This window comes from Lacerta agilis, chromosome 11, assembly GCF_009819535.1.
Source record: "Lacerta agilis isolate rLacAgi1 chromosome 11, rLacAgi1.pri, whole genome shotgun sequence".
Lineage (NCBI taxonomy): Eukaryota > Metazoa > Chordata > Lepidosauria > Squamata > Lacertidae > Lacerta > Lacerta agilis.
In genome coordinates this window covers 40,095,535-40,121,462 of record NC_046322.1, presented here as the reverse complement: position 1 = coordinate 40,121,462, position 25,928 = coordinate 40,095,535, and positions in this window count along the sequence as shown.

Sequence of the window (25,928 nt, the reverse complement as noted above, 5' to 3'; positions counted from 1 at the left end):
TTTTAAAAATCACATTAAATAACAATAATTAACGGCCCCAGCCAGCCAACAAATGTCAGCATAATTTGTGAAATGTCTCATATTTAAACTTGGTTTGGCTAGCCCGTCTCCTTCAAAGTGCTTGCCAATCACTAGCGCTGCACTGTTCCCTGAAGCGGACTCCTCTCACACATTCCCAGGTCGCTTCAAAGCTCGTTCCCAACCTTAGGCCATGCAGTTCCTTCCTAGTTCAAGCCCTGGAGCCCTCTGACAATTTTGTTGCAAGAGCTCAGCCCCTCCTGTATAGAACTTGACAGGAAATGAATGACATTCTCGGTCGCTCAGGTTGCATCCCCTTTCATCAGAAAGAGCACATATTTATTGCTGTGCGCTATTATCTCGAGGCTTTCTCTGAATGAGGCTCTTGATAATAGGCATCTATTGATAATTTCCCTGCATGCTCTTTCATTTCCCCCTTTTTTCCTCCCCTACAATAATCCAGTTTTCATTTGCCATTTATTCCTCTGTGCGCTGCACTCCAAGCTGTTCTGCTCTCGGCAAGGTCAGCACTCTAAACATCTCCTCTCTGAACTTCTAGTTCCCTTGCAAGTTCCAAAGGATGGTAATTTGGCCCATAGGATCAGCAGCATTGCTCTGAGACTGCCTAGCAAGATAATACAGAAAGGCAGCCCATGACTGCTTGTCTGTGTATTTCAATCCTAGGGAAGAATATTCAAAAAGAAACACACACACTCCTATTCATGTGAATCCCTAATGGATATACTGTAAATGTATATGTTTCACATTTTCTCTGTGGCTCATTTGAAGGTCTCATCCAGGCAGCTCTCATTTCAGGTTTTGCACTCTTGGTCGAGATGAGTAAGGTGCTTCAATTGCAAGCATTCAGCTTTGGGAAGGAGGCGTGAGGGCTCTGACAGGGTCCCAGAGTCCTCATGCCTCCTCCTTCCTAAAGCTTAGTTTGTGCTTGCCCAGCTTTGGGAAGGAGGAAGGAGGGCTGTGGGACACAGAGCCCTTGTGCCTCCTTCCCAAAGCCTGTCACCTCCCTTACCTAGCTTTGGGAAAGCGGCTCAAGGTCAGTGGGCGCATCAAATTTTAGCCTCACACAGGGTGCCATTGTTACCAAGGTCCTTGCCTGCCTCAAGAGGCAGTACAATCCCTCTACCCCAGCAACCTTTCATAGATCAAAGTGCACATGCGCAGAGTACAAATTCCTGGAGTTTGTAAGTGCTACAGTGTTATTTCCAAAGAGCGTTATGTTTTGATTCTATTCCTATTTTGATTTTTTGTGTGTAAACATTTTTAAATTAATTTTTAGTTACATATATCCGATATAAATCACATTTTAACATTACCAAATTACAATTACAATTCAAAAATAAACCATTTGATAAGCCAATTATACTATTTAGATGGCCTCTCACATGCTAGATTTCAAGGTAAGATAAATTCATTTAATTTTGCTTCCGAAATCTTATTTAATCCAATTACATTTCAATCTTATTCATAATCCCTTATACAACAGCTACAATGCTTTTACTCTTTTGATTTTTTCTAGCATCATCAAATTCAACAGCTACAATGTTTTTACTCTTTTGATTTTTCTAGCACCACCAAATTCATAGTTGCAACACTCAGAACATAAAAATCTCCCCAACACAGTTAAATTTTCTTTCCCATTTAAGGTAAAGCTTTCTGTCTTTACTGAAGTCAGTGGCTGAAGAATTCCCATTGGTTTTTATAGAGCCAAGTGTTAATCTCATGTGTTTATAGGTCTGATTCCGACATCATTAAGGTGTGGTGGAAATATATGATTATAAAGTACCTTTGAGAGCTGAAGATCAAAGGAAGTGCAGTGCATCATTGTGAAGATTATTATTATTATTAAGTATTATTAAATGAAATTGGAAGCAGAACACATAGGAACAGCGTTTCATTGTGGGGTGAGGCGAAGTGCTTTCATCTCAAGTTTAAGGATAAATACCACAAGTTTCTATTTAATATTAACCCCATGTCTCTTAGCATTTTCACCAATGGTGTGTACATAGACACAAATAAAAGTGAACCTATGTGAACACAAATCTCTCAGTCATTTGCTAACTTAAAACTCTGACCACTTTTTAATCCTCATAACCTATAACTCAGACAACCAAGGTGTTCTACGACAATTGGACATGCTCCAGGAATTACAGCTCTACAGCATTACAATGGATTTGGGGACTGCCATCCTGAAAACTACTTCATTTGTAGGCTGTACTGCTTCTGCCTCAGGTGACTGGTTAGGCAGTTCTCTTTGGCTTGAATACAATAAATGAATACAGAGAAAATAAAGTACTTCTTTACACTATCATTCTCATAACATGTACTGGTGGTCACCAACCTAGGGCTCATCCATACTTCGACTTGCCCCACCATATTCACCCAAGTAAACCTGTTGTTTACTGCTGAATCAGAGCAAATGCCAATCTGGTTTTCTCCAGATTGATGTTTGTTCTGATTTAGCACTCAAGAGTGGGTTTCCAAGGGGAAAGTGATAGGGCAAAGGTGAAACTGCTTGGACCCACGTCTCAGGCCCTCCAAGTGTCCCTATTTTCCAGGGATAGTCCTGGAATTACAGAAGCCATTCTGGTTTCTGATTTGATCCCAGAATGTCCTGCTATTCCTTAGGACATCCCTATTTTCTTTTTTTTAAAAACAGAATTTATTAGCATTTTCATAATATAACACAAACCCAACCCCACACCTACAAATACAAAAACAAATACAAATACACATAATGTCAGGATTCTTCTTCTTATTTATATACCTTGCAAAAAAAAAATTTCTAGTTCTGAATCTTGACGTTTGACTTCCCCCGCCTATTCACCTTCGGTTTTAAATCAATATACTATTTCCTTAACAACTTTTCTCTATAAAAAAATTTAACTTTACTTAAAAAAAAACAAAACACAATTGTCTTAATCTTTGCATTATAACCTAAATCATAACCAAATATTCTTATAGCTAAACTTATTTCTTCTATCCTTTATCATGCTGCTTTTGACTTAAGATTCAATATCTCCTTACTTATTTAAAATAAACTTGTAATTAACAGACTTCACACTCCGATTTCGGATACCATGGCAGACCATTTAGATTATACATTTAATACTTCAACCCACTCCCCCTCTGTCCATTGTCTTTTTCTGTCTTTCACCAGAACCAAATCTCCAATTGTCTTCCTCTGAGTGTCCACAGATCCAGGCAACATCCACAACAAACCCCGCATCGAGCCTCAGGGTGTTCATCACCTCCATTCTGGGCTCCTCCGTTTCTTTTTCTTCTTCTTCTTGTAGAAATCTTAATTCCATGTCCCTTGCCCCCGAGCTGCCACCTCGGAGTCTGGATATTGTAAATTTTCCCGTTCCAGGGCTGCCACCCCCAGAAATCGGTTCCTTTTCCCGGAGTTGCCCAGCCATTTCAAACCATCCTTCGAGCGCCCCTCCCAGCTCTTTGCCAAGGTTTGATTCCATTGTGTAGAACTTTTGAAAAGCCTCCTCTGTGGAAAGTAAGTCCTTTTTATTTATAATTCCACTCAAAACTTGTAGTTTTCGATTAAGCAGTTCCAGCTTCAAGACAGTGAGCATTTCCTCATCCTTTAAACCAGAGTTCAATACCAGTGCGAGCACAAAGTCCAGCATTTTGGGAGGGAGGGTGAGTATCAAGTTTCAGTTCCTGTCTCTTCCTTCCTTTGTTTCAGTTTTTTCCCACGACAGTCCAAGTCGTCGCCATTTCTCCGAAGCCGGAGTATAAAGACCAAAACTTCAAATGGAGATATTTTTTCCCCAGTTAACCCCCGAAGGGAAATCTCAACAGTCTCAGTTTTCAAATTCCAGATACTTTCTATCGATTGTTGTAGCAGCAGTCACTTAAAGAGTTAATTTCTTTCATCTCCCGAAGGGAGGGAGGCGGGCTGCCTTTCTTCTTTCCCCCAGATCGTTCCAGGAATACAAAGAGTCAATCAAATACTCACAGCCTCTGGGTTCTTATCAGCTCGTTAAAGACAGGTAGAACTTAGACGCTCATCACAGGCTTTGTCGCCGCATTTACATCCCGGTTGGGGCATGTCCCCTATAGCCCGGCTCCGTCGTCCCTTCACCCCCACTCCCCCTTTACAGGGGGAGCGGGGGAAGGGTTCGGAGCCACAACGGGCACAGCCGGGGAGCCCAGGGTGCGGGACGCTCTTCCCGCACCCCAACCGGAGCCCCGCTATGCGGCTGCAGGGCTCCTAACCCCCGGGATGGACTGGGTGCTTCGCAGCCGAAGCAGCCCACGACCACCCGCAATGGCGTCAGCCGCCGGAAGTCAGGACATCCCTATTTTCATCAGAGAAATGTTGGAGTCTATGGAGTTATGTGAATCCCTGAGCCAAAGAGATAAGTAACTACACAACCTCTAGAAGACATCTGAAGGCAGCCCTGTATAAGGAAGGGGTTTTTAAAATAAAAAATGTTTTATTATGTTTTTATATATGTTGGAAGCCACCCAGAGTGCCTGGGACAACCCAGTCAGATGAGCAGGGTATAAATAATAAATTTATTATGGAATAAAGGTAAAGCTAAAGGGACCCCTGACCATTAGGTCCAGTCGCAGATGACTCTGGGGTTGTGGCGCTCATCTCACTTTACTGGCTGAGGGAGGTGGCGTACAACTTCCGGGTCATGTGGCCAGCATGATTAAGCCGCTTCTGGCGAACCAGAGCAGCGCATGGAAACACCATTTACCTTCCCGCCAGAGCGGTATCTATTTATTTACTTGCACTTTGACGTGCTTTCAAACTGCTAGGTTGGCAGGAGCAGGGACCAAGCAATGGGAGCTCACTCCGTCATGGAGATTCAAACTGCCCACCTTCTGATAGGCAAGCCCTAGGCTCTGTGGTTTAACCCACAGCGCCACCCGCGTCCCATTATTATGGAATAGGACGCCCCTATTTCTATCCGAAAAAATGGAGGGTATGATGTCCAGAAAGCACGGAACAAGTGGAAAACTGCTTGGACCCATGCTTTCTAGGCATGGAACAAATGGAAGTATGACTGATGGCTCCAAAAGAGGATTACACAAATTTCTGAAGGACAAGGCTATCAATGGCTACTAGGCATGAAGGCCATTTTCTGCCTTCACTGCTGTATGACACTGTATGTCTCTAAATATCAGTGTAATGGGGAGAGCGCTATTGCACTCAGGTCCTGCTTGTTGGCTTCCACATAGACATCTAGTTGGCCACTGTGAGAACAGGAAGTGAACGAGGTAGACCTTTGGCCTGATCTTGTGCTCACTGACCTTGAAAACAGATGCCTTGGCACACATTAACTTCTGTCCTACCTCAATATTTGCTATCTCCAAAAAGCAAAGCAAAGCAGACCAAACAAAACCAGGAATCCTAGGATATTCCTTCTGGGGGGCAACCTTCCCCAGTCTCATGCCCTCCGGATTTTTTGGACTACAATGCCCATCAGTCACAGCCAGGCAGAAGCAGCCAGATTGGAGAAAGCTACTACAGGGCTTCGTTGAATATGAATTTCTCTCCAGAGGATGGGAGGTGAAATAAAGGGGGGAAAGGCACATAAGGGAAGTTTGAGCACCATATAGAGGTAAACAGTCTAGGTTCAATATATACCAGTAAGTTTGAGCACCCTATAGAAGTTAGAAACCTAGCTCCAATATAACTCCCCTACAGAAGTGGCCAGCACTATTTGCCTGTATAATGTAAACACAGCCCAAATGTGAATCAATGAATATATTAGCTCTGCATAAAGAGATGGCACCTGAGACAGACACTAAAGCCTATTAAGGGAAAATCAAAGCACCCAGAAGAGAATGACAAGGCATAGGCTTCAGCTATTAAGGCTGACTTTTCCATTTTTACTAAAGTGTAATTAATTGAAGGGGGGGGGGTTTGCTGTGCATCAGATTCTTGACACGAACGTACAAAAATGTTTTTTTAAACATCCAACTTTTGAAAGAGAGCACCCTATCAAACACATCTCATTTTCCCCTTCCCTCTCTGAAGGGTTCGTTAAGAACATAGATTGGCTTCGGCAAAACTGTGTATTCTCAGGCGAACACCTGTGAACTGTTGAGTTTAATTGGGCAACAGCTGGCGCTGATTGTGAGCTTTTCTTGCTGAATCTCATTACGTTGCTGAATTTGGCATTGGTGGGCTGTGTGTTTTTTACAAGAGCTCGAGCACATTTTAAAAGATCTTCAAGGAGAATTATTAAAACCATTTCCGAGAATACTCAGGCACAGCTTATTCACTTTATCTCAGCACTTTATCCAGGCTACGGATGAATGGGGATAGGTTATGGATGAAGGTGCTGCTGGCTATTGATACTCATGCGGTTTGTACTGATACAATTCTCTCTTTTGATTCCAGCTGTTGGCAGTGCGTCAGGAGAAGGGCTCCCTGTGGTTTGGCATCGCACAGTGCACATCAAGAGATGTTGGAGGTGTTCTGGGAAAAGGACACTCAGATTCAGCATTAGACAAAACTCCTGTGCCTCTCATTGCTAGACTGAAAGGCGCTGTGTAGCAAGTGCACCTTGCCTTCCTGTAATGTTAGAATAGGGAAAATTCCACTTCTGCTTCCCATCAACTATTTTATGGAATCCCCTTCCAGTTGAGGTCAAACAGACCCTGTTGAACTTTTTATTTATTTTCGCTGTCATTTTAACTGGTTTTGATTTTTATCATACTGAGTCACTGTACACTGCTCAGAGAGCATTGTAATTAAGTGGTATATAAGCAGTCAAAGAAAAGAAAACTCGGTTCAGGATCTCTGACCTCCAGTGAGGCCGTCACAACTCTGGTGCTCTATGGCTGATTTGGGCTGCAACTCACCTGACAGCTGGTAGTCCCAAACAGCTGAGGAAACCAGGTTGATGAAGGCTGCTTGACTGTATTGATCATCAGCTGGTAGGTTGCTACCAACAACTGGGTTGTGAATTGACCCAAGGCGGGTCACACCAGCAGCCACTGAGAGCAAGAAAAGGAGTTAGAAAGGCAGATAGAGGGAGAAAGTGAAATAGGAAGCTGCCTTATGCCGGATCAGACTATCTAATGCAAAATTCTCTACGTGGACAGAAGCTTTCCCTGGCAAATTCTGCCATATCACCCATCTCACTGAAGATGACAGGGATTGAAACTGGGAAACTGCATATCAAGCATCCCTGTGCCCCTGCAGAACAGGGATGGGGAATGTGTACCTCCAGCTGCTGCTGGACTCCAACATCAGCTTCAGCCAGCAAGGCAAATAGTCTAGCATGCTGGGGATTGTAGTTGGACAACATATTGGGAGGTGTAGAAATAAATGATTATTTTTTAGGTGCTGCATTTCATGTTGGTATTAAAGGTGGGTCTAAACTCTTATGGCACCATTAAGATGTCTTCTCACACGGGTTTAGGGTTCACTCTTTACAATTGGCCTGAAACTGTTAATTACTTTGAATGCATATCTGTAACAAAAATCAGGGGCAGCAGGTGCTGCCACCTTAAGAGCCATGCCTTCTCTCATATAGGTGGGGATGCCTCATTCTAAGGAGAGCACAATATGGCCTCTGCCACCAGCTGGAGACGAAGGGCCACTAAGAGGTTATACGTTCTGCCTCCCAGGAAGAACATCAAGGCAGCTGTTCTGGCTCTCGCTGTTGGATGGGGCCGGCCTGGTCTTCCTCCAGCCATGTTAGTAGAAAAAGCACCTCCAGTTACTGGGCTGTAGGGCAGAAGGGAAACACATGTGAGTGTTGGGTTTTTCCCCCCAAAAATTGTGAGAAGTGGTATAACAATTAATCCTTTTGCTAATCAGCTCTGGCAATTGTAGCTTTGTGAGGGGAATGGGGTTTCCCAACAACTCTCAACACCCTTAACAAACTACAGTTTTTCGGGGGAAGCCATCACTGTTCAAATTTTATATGATACTGCTTTAGATGTATAGTGTCAATGGGGCCAATGATACAACACAACGGATGGCTGAAAGCAGTATGGAATGCAAGTAGGACCGTCTGAACCTCATATTGGTGGCATGAGGTAATTAGCCCAAGAACGCTGCTGCTGAAAAATTCTATAATGCACAGCAAGATTCTTTTGAGGATGAGTGCCCCTTATCTTTGCACACTCTGAAAACAAACTTTCATTGTGTGTAAGGGTAAAGTGTGCCTCAAATCCAGAAATTCGGGGGGGGGTACATTCTTGAAGTATTGGAAGTTTGGAAAAACATTAGTAGAAATCCATGAAAGACCCTGCAGTATTCTTGGACACAATTGGGTTCGTTGGATCACTCAATGCAAGTCACTCCAGTCATCCTTTGATACTTGTGCATGTTATCTGCCTACAAGAAAAGTGTGCCAAATAATATCTTGCTGAGGACCTTAAAAAAAAAAGCCACCCTCTGTTATTGGTAATCATTTCTTAGAAATCTGAAAGAAAGACATTTCATTCCCTGCTGTTCACTTCCTTTTTTCAGTTTGGCAGGCATTCAGTCTTTTATTTTCTCTCTTTCCTTTTCGTGAGTGTTTTGTTTACATACTATTGCATATAGTGGAGCCTTATTTGCCCCTACGGGTTCCCATTGTTGCGCCCGGTGAGAGAACATGGAAGTAAAAAAACCTGAGGCTTCTGGCTTCAGAGAGAGAAAGATTTAATTTCTGCATGCAGAGGTACTTCGGTGTTTAGATAGCCAAGCAAGTACAAAAGTTAGTCAGTTTACCAGCAGTTCTTATACAGTTTTCCAACTCATTCCCCCCACCTTCGGAAAACTTCCTCTTGTCCATATAAGGAACATTTCCTGTTGTACATATAAGGCAAATGACATTTAGCCAGAGTTGGTTCATGCGCACTCCAGCAAGGCCATCCTATCTCTTGACCTAGACAACAGTTCCTCTCAATGAAGGACAGCTACAGTACTCTCTGCGTAAGGTCTGCTGTTCTTATCTCCAGACACTTAGTAAGGCAAAGCTTGCCAGAGAGAAGTACAATGCAGATCAAAGTTCACAGCTTTACAGAGCAGTTTCATACAGAAAAGCTTAACAGGGGCACTTTTATACTTAATACATTCACTGGACTAACAATACATTCAGGTAAATATATAGGTTAGCTAATTAACCCCTTCCATTCCCTCCTCTTCTTCGGACCGCTGGAATTCTTTCTCCAGCGCGTCCCTGGGAAATGACTGATATTCTCTAGCAAGGGCAATGAGCTAAAGAATCCATGACACAACTTTATAAATCACCATATGCATGCATTGCTTTAAGCAGAGAATACAGAGGCTTAGAAGCAAAATAACAATGGGGGACACAATATCAACAGATACAACTAAAGATCTTTTACATCGAATATTCCTAACACTAATTACAGAAACTGTTCAGCTGGTCACATTATCTGGTAACTGGTCAACACAAATTAAGGCAATATGATCACTCAGTCCTCCCATTCAGTGTTCTTTTCCTTCCTTTTCTTCCATAGGCGTGCACAGGGCCAATGCTGCTGTGGCAGCAGGCCTTTGTTGCTTCTTGGCCTTTGTTGCTTCCCTGGATCTTCAGCTTCAAGGGATGTTTCAGCACACTGTGGCAGGTCCTGTCTCTACATGAGGAGGCGGACACCAGCCACTTTCACCACTGGCAGTGTTGTCATAAAGACTGTGTAGGATCTTTGCCACTTAGGTTTCAGAGTCTCTGCATAGGGATAAAACTAGCATAGCAAAGCTACATGGCATTAGGGCACCTGCTAAAAGAATAGGAGATAGTTACAGAGATTATATCTGCCCTTGGAGGGTGGTGTCTTGGGCTCCTCCTGCCTTTCTTTTGCCTCACAGATTAACCTCACAGGTATCGATATTGATCACACCTCAGTCCTCCTCCCTGTTGGAGGTAAGCTAGAATAACCCAATCAAATAAGGACAGCCTCCCATACACTCACAAGATATTACTGACCATGCCGGATCACTATCTCCTCGAAATACAATATTCTTCCACAATGATTATCCCATAGCTCTTTGGGCCCAGAATAATTAATTTAGTTCATTTTTCCAATCCATGCAAACACTCTAAACTTAGAATACACACAAATATAAACAAATACACAATACAATCATACACAATATAAGCATTAGCATCCCCACAATTTCAGACCAATTTAACATAAAACTCTGCTAATGTCAGGGAACAGAAAGATACAATTTTTCCCAAATAAGATCCATTTCTTCAACATCACCTTCCAGACACACTACTAGAGCCATTGCAATTCTCACTATCTTGACATCCTTCAGAACATTCTCCTTTTAAAAAAACCTTTACATAGCAACTAATCTTCTCCAATATAACATTGTACAAGTGATCTAGGGTATTTGGGTATAGCTATTTTCTCCTTACTGTCTTCTCTTTCCTAATGTTCCATTTCTCCATCCCAATTATATTACCAATTCCAACAGCCATATCAAAAACTAACTTTCCCTCCTCTTCTATTTCCTGCATTCAAGCACCAGCCATTGATCCTTAGTACCTAATTTTCTACTTACCACCTCACCAAGCCTATCAGGACCTAGTGTCCAAGAATTAACTTACAACCACCAACCTATTTTTGACCCTCAGGAGGACTTAGGGTGGAAACAGGGCAGTAGGGAACAAATTCTGACAGAGTTGGGTTGTCAGACAGAATAGAACTTGGCCTATTTATCTCGCTTCAGAGCCATCGGTAAGTCACTCTCATCATCTCACACGTGGCGGCCAGCTTAGCAAAATTGCTAACTCCTCACAACGGTGTTTCATTTGGACAATGGAGTTGAACCCTTGATGTGCTCATTCAAATAGTGACAATTTTCAGGCTTCTTTTAGGTAACAACAAATTATGGACAGGGCAATAGGGAAAAGCTCCTGTCTTTTTTTTAAAAAAAACAATCTTTGAAGGGCTTACTATATCTACCACCTCTTGAATCAGAGCCATCTTCAGGCCTCTCTCATTGTCTCATGCTTCCATGGCAACAACCTGGCGGTCCTCTCCATGGTTTGGACAATGGATTCACCCCCCTAGATGTGCTCTGCAACCTTGGCATGAAGGGTGGTGTATTGCCTTCAATATTGTTTCCTGCTGGGCAGGGGGTTGGACTAGATGACCCTTGGGGTCCCTTCCAACTCTATGATTCTATGATTCTGTGATATGTATACCTTCACTTTATCATCAATTTTTCTTCCAATCATTCCAAAAATTTCTGCCCCCTTTTCCTCCTGAGGTTCAAACTTACTCCAAATCCTAACTTACACTGTCAGGGCTACACTGTCAGTTGCTAACCATGAGCCCCTTCCCATTCTACTTCAACATTCTCTTCTCCTTCATTCTACATCCCACAAACCTACATCTACATTCCCAAATAACTTTCTGCCAAGAAGCCATTTCTTCTGTTTCAAAACCTTCCCTGAAAAACTTAAAACCTGGGATATAAAATAAAACTTTTTCTCTCTAATCAACTTCTGCTGGAAACAATCAAACTGCTCAGAAGACATAATCTTCTCCTTCTCCCCCTTGTGGGTGGCAAATTCCCTTCCTTTGCAAGATTCACTGCTGCAAAGAGAAAAATCCTTGCTGTTTAAACTAAGGCTTCTCTCTGTTTCTGTCCATCTCCCCACTCTCATTGCTTTACCAAAGGTCAATTAAGAAACAAAATAAGACTGTACCAACTTTAAAAACAAACTAACAAACATTCCTGATTGCAAGAGCAGCCCTCCTTTCAATGCTTCAGACACACTTTTACATTCACCTTAACATTGCAGAGAAATACTTTTACAGCACATTGAAGGCACATGCCTTGGCACACAAACAATTTCCAAAACACACTCACCAAACCCTGGGGTTCAAACAGATTCCTTGAAGGGACAGCAAAACAAAACAACAAATACAAATTGTGCAGCCACATATACAAGAAAAAAACAGACTTCCCAGACTTCGTTGGCAATGCAGCAAAAAATGAAACAATTTTGGGAACACAGAGTTTGGGAACACACATTTTAGGGCTGCTTTCTGCACCACCTTTCCAGCATAAGCCTCAAACAGGGACCAACACACACACACAGGCACTACAGATACAGACAAACTCACAAAAATCACACTGCACAATCACTGCAAACACAGATCTCATACAACACACACATAGTGAAGGAAAAATCATAAAATTATTACAAGTCATAAATTTTTACACAGCAACAAAAATTCCAATTCCCCATCTCAGCAAGCTCAGGTTCGACCTGGGACAGTGGGACACTCCTTCCACCTAACCAGACTTTTTTCTCATGCACACACTCTCCGCTTCGCTAGGGACACTGAGTTCCTGCGTCTCATTCACTCAATACATCCACTGGAGTGTCCCCACACACCATTCCCATACACAGAGTAAAATCACAGAAAAATTCTTAACCCCCTTCTCTCTCTGAAAAATTCTTAACCCCCTTCTCTCTCCTCAGAGAGGGCACCCCCCTTCTTTTTCCCCACAGCCAACGGCACTCTTTTGCTCTCTGCTGGCTCCTTCCTGGCGGCCCTCTATGGCTCACGGCCAGGCTTCTGGCGGCCCTCTACGGCTCACGGCCAGGCTCCGGTGGCAAATCCACTTGCACACTACCGGATTTTAGCGGCGGCCCTCTACGGCACACGGCCGCTGCAGGATCGATCGCATCCTGCGCTTCCCCTTCCCTGGGAAGCTGCTCCCCCTGTGGAGCTTACCTGTCCTCTGCAGATCTTACTTCCCTTCCCCCCTTGCGGCCGCTTGTCTCTTTCTCCCGTCGCCACGGTGCAGTTTGGCTCTCCCCCTGGGGTAAGCCAGTCCCTTCCCACAAACAGGCAGGAAGCGCGCTTGGGGCCAGCAAACGCCAGACCAGGAGAGCCTTTTCTGCTGTGCAGCGACGCCTCGGACTCCCTGTTTTCTCAATCCCGGGGAACAGCGAAGGGTTCCCGGCCAATGCACCACGTTATGGAGCCTTATTTGCCCCTACGGGTTCCCATTGTTGCGCCCGGTGAGAGAACATGGAAGTAAAAAAACCTGAGGCTTCTGGCTTCAGAGAGAGAAAGATTTAATTTCTGCATGCAGAGGTACTTCGGTGTTTAGATAGCCAAGCAAGTACAAAAGTTAGTCAGTTTACCAGCAGTTCTTATACAGTTTTCCAACTCATTCCCCCCACCTTCGGAAAACTTCCTCTTGTCCATATAAGGAACATTTCCTGTTGTACATATAAGGCAAATGACATTTAGCCAGAGTTGGTTCATGCGCACTCCAGCAAGGCCATCCTATCTCTTGACCTAGACAACAGTTCCTCTCAATGAAGGACAGCTACAGTACTCTCTGCGTAAGGTCTGCTGTTCTTATCTCCAGACACTTAGTAAGGCAAAGCTTGCCAGAGAGAAGTACAATGCAGATCAAAGTTCACAGCTTTACAGAGCAGTTTCATACAGAAAAGCTTAACAGGGGCACTTTTATACTTAATACATTCACTGGACTAACAATACATTCAGGTAAATATATAGGTTAGCTAATTAACCCCTTCCAATAGCACCATCACCCACACAAACAGCATGTCACTTAACAGACATATGGTAGAGAGTAAATCACCATAGCTAATGGACATGCCCTTTGTTAATGCCATTTTCAATGTGAAAATTGTTCGATGGCAACAGTTAATGTGAAAAATGTGTGTGATTTATTTGCCAAATTGGTGTTCCCTCCTTTCAGGGAACATATGGTAGTCTGCTTGATCTCCCTCGCTGTCAGTCAATCATAGGGAGACCTATCACCCCCCTGCTGTGAAGCCAGGAGGCATTGCACCCTTCTGCAGATGACAGCCTCCCGACTCTCTGCCTATCAGGTTGTTAGAGGTAAAATTAAGGTTGCTGAAAATTTAGACCTAGAGGTAGGGGACAGACAGTCCCAATTTACTAGCAAGCCTGGAATACATAGGTTGGGCAAATGTTTTCACCTAGATCCCCACTTACACACACATATGCCTAAATAAGCTTTTATTTTATTTTAGCACCTCAATTTTTTTCAAAATTAGTTCCCAGTGTGATATATGAAAGTGTATAATGTACTGCACAAGGTAAATTAATAAGAAAAAGATAAACTATGAGTGATCTCCACCATTGTACAAGCAGAAGGCAACTCAAACAACTAATCTTTCCCTTCTCTTTGTACAGTGTGAACTAGCCTCTCTACAGCTTCACAGAGGCCTGCCAAGCACTGCAGATTGTGTCTTACATGGTGGCAGGAGGAGGAGGAAGGAATTGCTCCAAACTGGGAACCTTTTGCAAGCAGTTCAAGATTCTTTTATCTAGTTGTGGGTGGGGCCATCCTCCCACTCACAATGTGGGAGGGGTTTGGGCAGAGAAGGGAGGGATATTGCAGATACTAATATTGCACAGTTTGAAGCAACTGGATCCACGAAAGCTGAATCCTTTTGAAAAGAAGCATTGTATAGACCCGTTAGGTTGTTCAGAATTTTACTTGCAGAACGTTATTCAAAATGAAACAGAAACATCAAATGATGCATCCAAACAAGAGCTATGCTGGTCCAAGGCATAGGACCAGCATTTTACAAAATATGAAATAATTCCAACAGACCTAGAAGCAGAGGCTTGTCTCTCCCCACAGCCTGCATTCCAGCCTGCATCCTGCCTGAGGCTATTTACCTGGAGAGCTTCATTTACATCCTCACTCACACAGAGTCTGAGAACAAAGACTAAAGCAGGCATGCCAAACTTGGGCCTCCAGATGTTTTAGGACTACAATTCCCCTCATCCCTGACCACTGGTCCTGTTAGCTAGGGATGATGGAAGTTGTAGTCCCAAAACATCTGGAGGGCCAAGTTTGGCCATGCCTGGACTAAAGGCAACTCACTTTCAAAATGGTGACTTGCAATTCAACAGCCTCCCATGTGATCTAAGGTTAAACACTCACGTGCTAGCTAGCAGGAAACAACAATGGTTAATTATCAACTCAATTAAAGCTCAGAGAGCCCATTCTTGGCATTAATATAACTCCATGGAAAATCCCCATGTTAAAGAATTTTCAGCAATACAAAGGCATTCACCATTTCAGTGTCAAGTAAACCAATTATACTTAACAAGGGGAATATAGGTTGCACAAGCTCATGGAATGCTGGATACAGTCCTATAACTGCCTCACCAATCTGAATCTCCTCTCAGCCACATATCCCACCTCCCTCCCTTTTTACTTATATCAAGTCCAGGGAATGGCACTGTTAATTGATCATATTTGTGCATGTGACTGGCTCTGGCTCCACCTACTGCTGGGCCTTTCATTCTTCCAGTCCCAATGGGAAACAGCTACCACCAATAACCACAATGGCCTTTTCACAATGTTGGCTATTGCCTTTGTTCCTTCCTGCAGAGAAAACATATCTGTCAGGATTTCCTAGGCAAGAATATTTGCTGTCTCTACAACACCAAATGTTATGGAGAGGTTTTCTCAAAGGCTGTCTGCAGGAAAAATATCCTTCTATATCCCTCACTTCACATTCCACCCTTGCACATAATATTCCTGATTGTCATTAAAATAAGTTATTCTTAGCGCCTGTCTTTTTGTTTCCTGCCAAGGTAAATCTATCATTCATTTATATGGGGATTTTATTTGCATGTAGACTGTAAATTTCAGCCCTTAACTGTGAAAGATTTGCGCTTTCTTGTGGCTGAGTATTTCATTCAGTTGTATTGATTTTTCAGCGCTATCCTCCCCTCTCTGTGTGCGTTAGCAACCAAAATCTACAATCCCGAAGAACCACATTAAAGGTGTCATAGAAGATATAGGGTTACACTTAGTTATTTTTCCTGAAGATTGTAATAAAGCTGAATAAATCTTGTTTCTAGTGCTGCTCAAAAAAATTCTAAGCATAAAAAACTGAAACACAATACCATGCTTTGTAATTTTGTATAAAAACCTTATTATAGTGTTCTTTTTGTATTTTCATTTTTAAATTGATACATATGCACAAACACATAGTGATACATATACGCGCGCACACAAATAGAAGTGAATTCTCTCTCTCAAAGCATTTTGGTTGTTGACTGAATGATATATTAAGGTATGAAAATTTGGGAAATAATTACAAGTGCTTCTGATGAAAAGGACTGATACGTACAGGGTCTTCCACAAAATTGGGACATAGTCCAACTAATTTAAATCCCAGTAAATTTAAGTGAGCATATTGAAGATAATGTTTAACAGCACTGAAAAGTGCTTAACTTTGGTTGGAACACTTTTCCAGGGAGATAGCATTCAGGATCCAGTTGTACCGATCCAGTGAAATGAGGTAGCCCTCCACAGCCGTGGATGTTTACCGACAGAGCAGATGTTCAGTGCTAAATGCTCCTCTTCCATTTAATGGTAATAAGTGCTGTCAGTTCAGACCTCACTGATTACCTCTTTGGTGTGGGTACAATGCAGAATGTATCTGTGAAGAGATAATTGGCTTACGCAATTTGCTGCCACAAGATGTGGTGATGTGGCTTTGAAATGGGATTGGGAAGAATTTGCAACATTTAGCACCAAACAGTAGCTATGGCCCCTGAATACCAGGAGCTGGCAACATACAATGGGGGAAATTTTGTCTTCTTCATGCCTTGTGGATTGTGGGATTTCTCAGTGCATCTGGTTGGCCAGTGTTCTAATCAGGATGCTGAATTCCATGTAACCTATTGGAATTCGCTCCCACAGGAGGCGGTGAGGACCACCGACTTGGATTGCTTTAAAAGAGGATTATAAACATTCATGGAGGATAAGGATTTTAGTGGCTGCTAGCCATGATGGCCATGTCTCTGCCTCTGCAGTTGGAGGCAGTATGCTTCTGAATGTCGGTTGTTGGCATTCAGAAGAGGAAAGTGTGCTTGAGCTTGGGTCCTGCTTGTGGGCTTCGCGTAGGCATCTGTTTGGCCACTGTGATAACAGGGTGTTGGACTAGATGGGCCTTTGGCCTGATCCAGCAAGGTTTTTCTTATGGACACAGAGATTGGAATGAGCATCATTTCCTAACAGAGGAGTGTTAGAGCTAGACAGCACTGCAGGGTTACTCTAGTTGCTTGTCCTGTATAATCTCTCCGCTTCACTGCCACCTATAGCACAATAGGAGTACCTTGGGAGATCACTGTGTGAATCCATCTTTGGGGATAATGGCCAGTACATATAGCAGAGCAGATAGCAATCATTTCGCTGCCTAAGTGGATAAACTTTAATGGTATAATGGAGGAAGGTGACAACGTAAGTTTCACATTCTACTAGATGGAGCATGTGGGAGGCATGCAGAAAAGACAACTGCTTTGGTTCCAAGAAGAAGAATGCATTTGGTGTCCACATTAGTACAACAATGTCCAAAAAAATCCTCAATAGTTGGATGGATGAGACTTCAGGTCCACTTGCTGTCTTTAATATTCATAGTTACAAAACAAACCAGGCCAGCATGTTCGCTGTAATACCTTGGGGTACTTAATGCATCTTTTTTGTACAGCAGTGACACCCTCCAGTTATTGTTGGACCTCCACTCCCATCTTCCCTGACCATGTTGATTGGGCCATAGGCCTTCCTTCCCCCGCTGCACACAAACACTGTTGTATGGTAAGATTTTTCAACAAAGGTTTACAGGGTAAATAAAAGATTCTCCTAAGACAGAGAACCAAGTTCTTAGCATCATGAAATGGTATAAATTGCAAATTTATATAGAGATAAGTTAATAGGCTCCATCAGCAGATATACCTCAGTGATGGAACAGAGCCACTGAACATTCCTGATGCAATTTTAAGTATTTCTCTGCTTGCCCTTACTCCAATCTAATGTTTTGGTCTGGATCCATGTCTATTTAAGCATGGAAATTTTGGCTTTGCTGGGTTTTATATTAAAAAGAAAATGACAAAAGAGAGACTTGATTTTGATTATGTTCTGTTTCACATGTACTGTCATTGGCTTTTATATCTCTGCATTAGCACATAGAAGGAACAAAGGTGAAATCTCCAAGCTTTATTTAGACTACACATACTTCCAGGAAGCACTTACTGGCATGCCTCTAATGCAAATAAAATTATATAGATACTTCTGTGGGCAGACTTATTTGTGAGATCTCTTTAAAGGTGCTTTCTAATAGTCCCAAAATCAATCTGGCAGGAGTAGGTTTATTTTTATTGATAAATATTTAAAATGCAAGCGGTTGGCTACCATTTACATGCATTTACTTGTAGTGGAGTGTTGGGCAGGCCTACTTGTGAATGCCATAACCATACCTCAGATGATGACTTAGCACATGTGCAGTCTCCTAGTCTAATATTTTGCCATCTTCTTAAAATGAAGTAGTTCCCATTGGAACTCTGGCTGATATACATAATGAAAAACAGAGTGGGTTGATTTGAGATTATTCTACAAGGGAAAAGCCAGATTGTTTCAAAGATTTGTTAAGGTTCATGCAACTCTGGACCATGTCTGGATTTAGCTTCCAGCATTCCAGGCTGATTTATGAGTCCATACTGAAATCAGAGATAGACCTGAACTAGAAATTACAGCACTGCAGCTGAAATTGTTAATGGTTAGCTGAATTTTTAGTGTAGTGACTAAAACATGGACCAGCTGCAAAATGCAGATCTGCATATGAATTCCTAGGTCTTCTGAGATCATTTTTTACAGGGAATCTCTCACTTTTTACAGGGAAATGGTATCATGTGGTGACATGTCCCTGCTGTTATTCCTTGGTTACATTCACATTTAAAAATACACACTCAGATGGTGAAATCAAGTAATGTATATATCTGTTCTTCAGTGAGTTCTATAGAAAACTTGATGGTAGAATACTTATGGAGTGAGAAGTTGACCACCCCAGAAACTTCTGACCTTTGTTCCTGATTATGTATTTCTCTGTTTTTCTATGTCTTCCCCTTTGAACTAAAATATAACTCTTCTTGCTAATCTATTTTGATGGTGGTCAAACTAACTATGCTAGTGAGATTTGTAAGCAACCATTTCCCCGAGTCCGGCTTCTGCAAATGGACAATTGTTAATTAAGACTTCAAGTGAACTCTGAACTTACGCTCCGACCTACCCGCCTCTGCTTGCACGAAACCTGTCTTTCCCAATTCCTCCTGCTCTTCACCGGATGGACAGAGTAGACCCATGCAAAACCCTGCTCTCCAAGTCCATCCCACCCCTGCTCCCACAAAAACTCTCTCTCCCACATTGTACCAGGCCCCCGCAAACCCCTCCTCTCACTCACCACAACCCACCCTCTGCTTGCACAAAATCTCTCTCTCTCTCTCTCTCTCTCTCTCTCTCTCTCTCTCTCTCTCTCTCTCTCTCTCTCTCTCTCTCTCCTTCCGGCCCCACCCAACCCCCTACCTGCATCCCACAATAACTCTCACTTTCACTCTTGGTTCTTCTCCTAATGAACCCACGCTCTGCCAGCAGAAATTCCCACTCAGGCTCTTGTTCTCCTCCTCCCACTGGACCAACCCTCTACCCACACAGTTTTGAGGAGGAGGAGGATGAGCTCAAATGCATGAAAAAAGTTGTCCCGTTTGAGGTCCAAACAGGACAGGGACCCCCCCCCAAAAAAAGGACAATCATGTTTTTCTGGGGACAGGTGGCATGCAAAGAAAGTCTTCCCTCTGCACCAGTCTCAAGCAGTCCAAGGTACTGAGCACACTTTAGAGAGTTTGCAGTGAATAGCAGGTTATGACAATAAGTTGACTGGCAGGATACCATACCACATTTTAAAGGTCCTGGAGTGTCCCTTCTTTGTTGAGGCCTACATACTTCTCACCCCCAGCAGGTGTGTTCTTGGCTCCTGTCAGTCTCATCTTTTGCATTCCAGCTGTGCCAATGTCCTTCCTGTGTTGCGTCTCTGAACAATCAGCTCTGTTCTGGGTAATAAACTATGTAGAATGTTTTCCCCACTGACAATTGCTTTGAGGCACTCCAGGGAGCCTTCTTTAGGCTTCTCTTCTCCCTGGATTCTAAATGTGAGCTTGCTTCAATCTTCCATTTGGAATTAAATGTGGATGTGGATCGTGTGTGTGTGTGTGTGTGTGTGTGTGTGTGTCAGTCACTTATTATTCAGTGTGAATGTGCAATACAGTTGAAGTGTATTCTTAAATAATCCCAGCAAATGAATGAATCAATATACTTTGCAGTTAAATAAGAGCAAAGCATTACAGTGCTTTATATATCTGTAAAATTGAAATGCTTGGCCTCCACTTAGGAGCCCAATTAATACCACTAATTTGCTATATTGAAAACGCATTTGTAGTGCTCATTATTACTGAACCATCCTAAGCTGTCTTGGCTAACTGTAGACCAGTTAACACTGAAGTATATCTGAATTGAACTGTTAGCCATTAGTGCACCCTGATTTGAGGGACTGCAGTTTATCTGACTTTATCTGAGAGAATAAAAACAAAAACTGGTCTGTTCTTGAAGAGGACAATAGAATTGTCTCTTCAGAGGGCCTAATCAGGTACATGTCTAGCTATATCATTATTATTGACTTGGTATTCTTACTTTTTATATTAGAATACTAAAGTGTAGAGGTGAATAAATGCAAGTATTTCAAAATGAGAAGGGTCAGCATTTTCCAGGGGCAATAAAGTGTGACTGTGGTATTTCTTCCAGCTCCAAAGTTGACTGAAGAAATAAGATAGAAAAGAAAAGTAGCATTGTAGGCTCCTAGAAATATAGAACCAAGGCTAGGAAGAAATCCCTGCATGGTAGGCTAAATGGCAGGCTAATCAAGAAAGCAGCCACCCTGACTTGTTTGAATATTCCACATGTATGGTTTGATTTTAAAGAGCAGGGGTTTTGTTTTTTTGGATGGGAGTGTCTCACACATATTTGCCCTCAAGCAACACCACTGTCATCATCAGATAAAGGATGGTTTTCCTGACAGTTTCCATCTTGCCCTGGAACAAGCAGAAATGCAATAGAACAGGAGTCACAAGATCCATATTCACAAGAGATGGACAGCCTGCCATAGTTCATAGACGGGGGCTACTTTGGTTCTCTGCCTCCCTATGACACAATTGGGGAAACGGTTGAACGGGTTAAGGGTGGCTCCAACTTCCCTTTTCAAGCCTCTTTAAAGATGCTCTTTCAATGATGAACAAGCACATCTAATACCCCCTGCTCCAAGATCAAGATTTTGAGTCGAAACCAGGAATGAATAAGATGGATCTGAGATCAGGAATGAGTAATATAAATGCTAATAGTTACTGGCAAAGACTTATTTGGAAGCACTGCATGTAAGGTTATTTCAGTAACATCTGTGTTCAGCTTTAGACTGTGTTTAACATTCAACATCAAAGTGTCATCATTTAAAGAGTAGTAGTCATGGGTAAAAAAAAGAAAACACACCCCAAAAACCCAATCGAAGAGCACATATGGATTTCCCTTTACCAATTACATGAAGGTTCTGCATTTCCTCTTAGTCTACAAATAGATTTCTGGACTGGAACCATCAGCATGGTTGCATGTTTTGTTGATAAAGCAAAGCAGATGTAGGACTCAGCTTTCAATAAAATACAATCTCATTTACAAAGCACCTAGTGCAAATATTGTCAGGCAGATCTATTTTCTCCATTGGTCTATAAAGAGTAGCTTGCCAGTAGGACAAAACTAAATGAAAACAAACAGTTAAAAAAAAGGAAAAGGAAAGGAACCAACACAGGTCTTAAGAGCATATTCTGTGCTGCAGTATGGAACATGCAAGCGTAAATCCAAAATTGGATTCCAGCATAGACGAGTTTAGACTAGCTGTGAGTTTATTAAATGATTAGGTGCTGGGACATAACAGAGACCAATGATGGATACTTGGTTTATTTAAATGGCAATGGATTAGCACTTAAACTCCATTCCATATGTATATTTAAACAATATTCAGTGATCCATAAAAATCTGCTTTTATAAACCCCATAATTTACAAGGGATTAAGGGAGCAGTGTTTTGACAGTACAGCTGATTTACGTGCAACATATCATTAATCCAAGTCGATTAGTTACTATGTTTCCAATGGCTGTGATATTGTTTGAGTAAATGTGTATATTGGTGTTCAGGGGTGTTTTTCTGATTGTTTGTGTAACCTAACCCTCCTATTTCTTGGCAAAGTTAGAAATTTATGACTCCTCACTTTAATTACTGATCTATGCGTGCTGCCTTCAGGAATCTGCTTTCTGAGATGCTAGCTCCTTTCATCTCGCTTTGCCTGTGGGGTGTATGCATACAAACACAGAACCCCAAGTGAACACGGAAACCCTCTGAAAAGCAGAGGAATGGCTGCCCCGCGAATGGATAAACTGAATGTTCTCTAGGCTAAGAATCAATTAATCAAGTGGCCATAAATCGTACAGATTCTCAGATGAGCCCCTACTGGTGTTGCACCTGCCTGCACAGCAAATGGGAAGAAATTGGGGCCAACTAGCGTGGGTTTTGTGGTCTAAACAAATGCAATGGACCTGGTGTTATCCCATTTGTTATTGTAGCTTTTCCAATGCACAGAAATCAGCAAGAAAAGTCCCGATGATTTCAATGGTTCTGCTCTAAGCTTGACTAAGTTTGGATCCAACCCAAAGAGTTTCCATTTAGCTATTGTGGTTAATAGCCAAGGTATAACTACAGTGTCAACTTCAACTCAGAAGTAAATCCCTTTGAGATGTATGAACGCGTACAAGACCACAGCCTTACTCTTCATGAATTTGTTCAATTCTGAGACAGGGATCTACACTCATCTATGGAATTCACCCCCACAGTGATGGACACTGACTTGCATGGCTATAAAAGAGGATTAGATAAAATCATGGGGGATAAGGCTATCAATGGCTACTAACCACAATTGCCATATCACACCTCCACTGTCAGAGGCTTTTTCTGGGAATTGCAGGTGGAGAGAGTGCTGTTGTGCCCACGTCCTACTTACAGGTTTCCCAAACACATCTGACTGCCCCTGTGACAACAGGATATTTGACTAGATGATCTGTTGGCCTGTTCTGGCAGGCTTTTCTCATTTTATTTGCTGGGCTGCATATTAGTTTAATCTGTGGTTATTGTTCCTTGAAAGTGAAACCTCTGTTTCTTAACTGTATTTTTAAATTTGCGTAGATCCACACTGTACATTTAAAGCACATTCAATGACTTTAGTTTTCATTTAAAGCACATTCAATGACTTTAGTTTTAACATGACAAACTGTACTCAAGGGTGCTGGGAATGGTAGCTCTGTGAGGAGGAAACTTCAGTTCTCGGGATTCTTTGGGGGAACTCATGTGCTTTAAATGTGAATACGATTGAATATGATTTTAAAGTATAATGGTGTCATCTGTCCTAAGCTATCCAAAGATACAATTGGCCTACAGAATCGCCTAGAAGTAAATTCAGTCAGTCAGTCAATCAATCAATCAATCAATCAATCAATCAATCTTCTGTAAATATTGTATTGCTACATTAAGTACCATTCTTCAGCAGCTGTATATAGAATATTCTTTGCAAATTAACCTACTAGGAAAAGAGTCATTCCTCACGATAAATTTATATTCTTGTGATTCCCAACCCCCTCTCCAAATTATCTTAATACTCTGGAAATCTCTTTAGCAACTCTTCAGCTTTATAATAGGAGAACTGAGTTCAAAAAATATCAAAAAGCATGTTCCTATTAATTAATCCCACTTTAAAAAAGAGGATGAACTGTGTCACACATCGTTTCAGTGCAGAATTATTAGGCTCTGTCTCCAAATAGATGACCCAATTTGAGGCAACATTTTTCAGTTGACATGGTTAGTTTCAATCATTTACCTTATACATAAAATACATTATATTTTACAGAGTTTGGATAAATTTTATGTGACTCCTGGTCAATAGGGCCCCTGAATTCTACTGCTTTTCAAAATTACCAATATCATCTAGGAAAGCTGATGCGGCAGGGATCCAATCTTGAAGTATCTATTTTCCTAGGGTGTCCACTTAAAAGCCCTATGCTTTTCTAACATTTCCTATAGAGCTTTCTATGCCTTTCAATATCCAGCTGACACTCTTTTTTCATATACGGTGGTTAGTATAGGAGGATTTCCAAACGATCAAATCAACTCATCTAACAAATTGCAGTTACTTACATGCCTTTCATGCAAGTGATGAGTCTATTTGGGTGGCTGGGGTGCGGGTTGTGTAAATCTATATAAAGACAGTGTTCATCCCTAAGCCAATTAGGAAGTGTAATGGCCTATATTTTGCTAGACGAATGAAAATTTGAGGAACCTGACTTATAATTCTCTGTGTAAAATTGTTGGCACCAGCTTGTGCTTGGGGACCCAACACCAGTCTGGGCACATACGTAGGTAGGACCAAAAAGAAATGGCATATCCTAGTAGATACTCCAAGTCCAGTGCTGGATTAAACCATGTGGAGGCCCCTAGGGCCTAGGCAGTAGAAATCTCAGGTTCCTCCTCGTGTATGTGCACTAGTGGGATAACATTGAACTAAGAAAGCTTGATTGTAATTTTCTTTCAAGATCAAATCCGTATTATTTTGATATGTTGCCACAGGGCCTCTAAAGGGCATGGGGCCCATAGGCCAGTGCCTACTCTGTCTATTTGGTAATCCAGCACTGTCCTAGACTAATACAAAGGTAGATGCCCCACTAAGAGAGTCTGGAGATGCAGAGTAGCTGATGTTCCTTGAATGGAGCAACACCCAACTACAGAACTAAAAACTTGTGTTGCTTCGGCACAATAAGGAGTAGGTCACTAGAGTTAGCTCTGGCAAGCCACAGCAGTCCTGCAGTGGAAGGTTAATGGGGCACTGCCCCATCAACCTCAGTCTTGATTCCTCCAAGTCTACCTGCCATTAGTTCTGTTTCAGTGCCGGGAGAAAGCAGCATTTTTGCCTTTGCCCCATGCCTAGAAAGCACGGAGAAAATGGAAAACCAGTCAGACCCATGTTTTATAGGAATGGCATGTTAAGTATAATTTTTTTAATTGACACTGAAATGGAGGATGGCTAAATGTGTATTACTAACGTTGGGGTTTTCCACAGCATCATTCTGAGCTTTAACTAGTTGATAATGAACTGTGAATGTTCTCTGCTCTAATCCTGAATGTTTACCTTTGAACATGTGATGAAGGCATTGATTTGCACATTTGGCATCTTGGAAGGGTGGCGGCTATGTTCTCAGGCATCAGTGGGAGTAAGATGCCTCTCCAGGCATAGCCGTGGGGCTAGAATGCCAGCTCATGGAGCCTGCGTGTGAGAGAGCTATGTTTCTCAACTCTGGTTACAAGTTATTTTATTTCTAAGATGCTGAGCCCGTGCTGAACCTGCACGAGGTATTGTATGAAATTATTTGGATGTATGTTTGATGCACTTGCTCTGTTTTGAATAAAGTTCTGCAGCTAAAGCTTGAATCAATATAATGGGTCTGGACAATGTTTTATTCTAAAAGGAGTTCGTTTTTATGCATTCAGTTGCTTCATGCTGTGTAATGTTAATACCTGCAATATGGAACAAGTGGAAATGTGGACAAGTCCTTATTCTCAGTTTCATCATTGTAGAACGAAGCAAGGAGAAGGATGGGGTCAAAATTGGAATTAATGAGCCCTGACTGTCATGGGCTCTTGTGCCACCTAGTGTTGGCCTCCCTGCCTTCTGTCCTACCAGCGCCAGTGGACACCACTCTGTTGATCTGTTGGAGGAGCAGGTTTGTTGTCCAATCAATTGTAATGGCAGAACCTGAATTTGCTGGTATGTGATTGAACTTCACCCCAAAATAGCAACAGTCTGGAAGTCCCATAAGAAAGAGCTGGGGACTGAGACCTGCCTCCCCACTGCTCTGCTGGAGGAGTGGAAGAAGAAGGTGGGGAGAAGGGATAGGAATAACATAGGAGCTGGTTCTGCAAC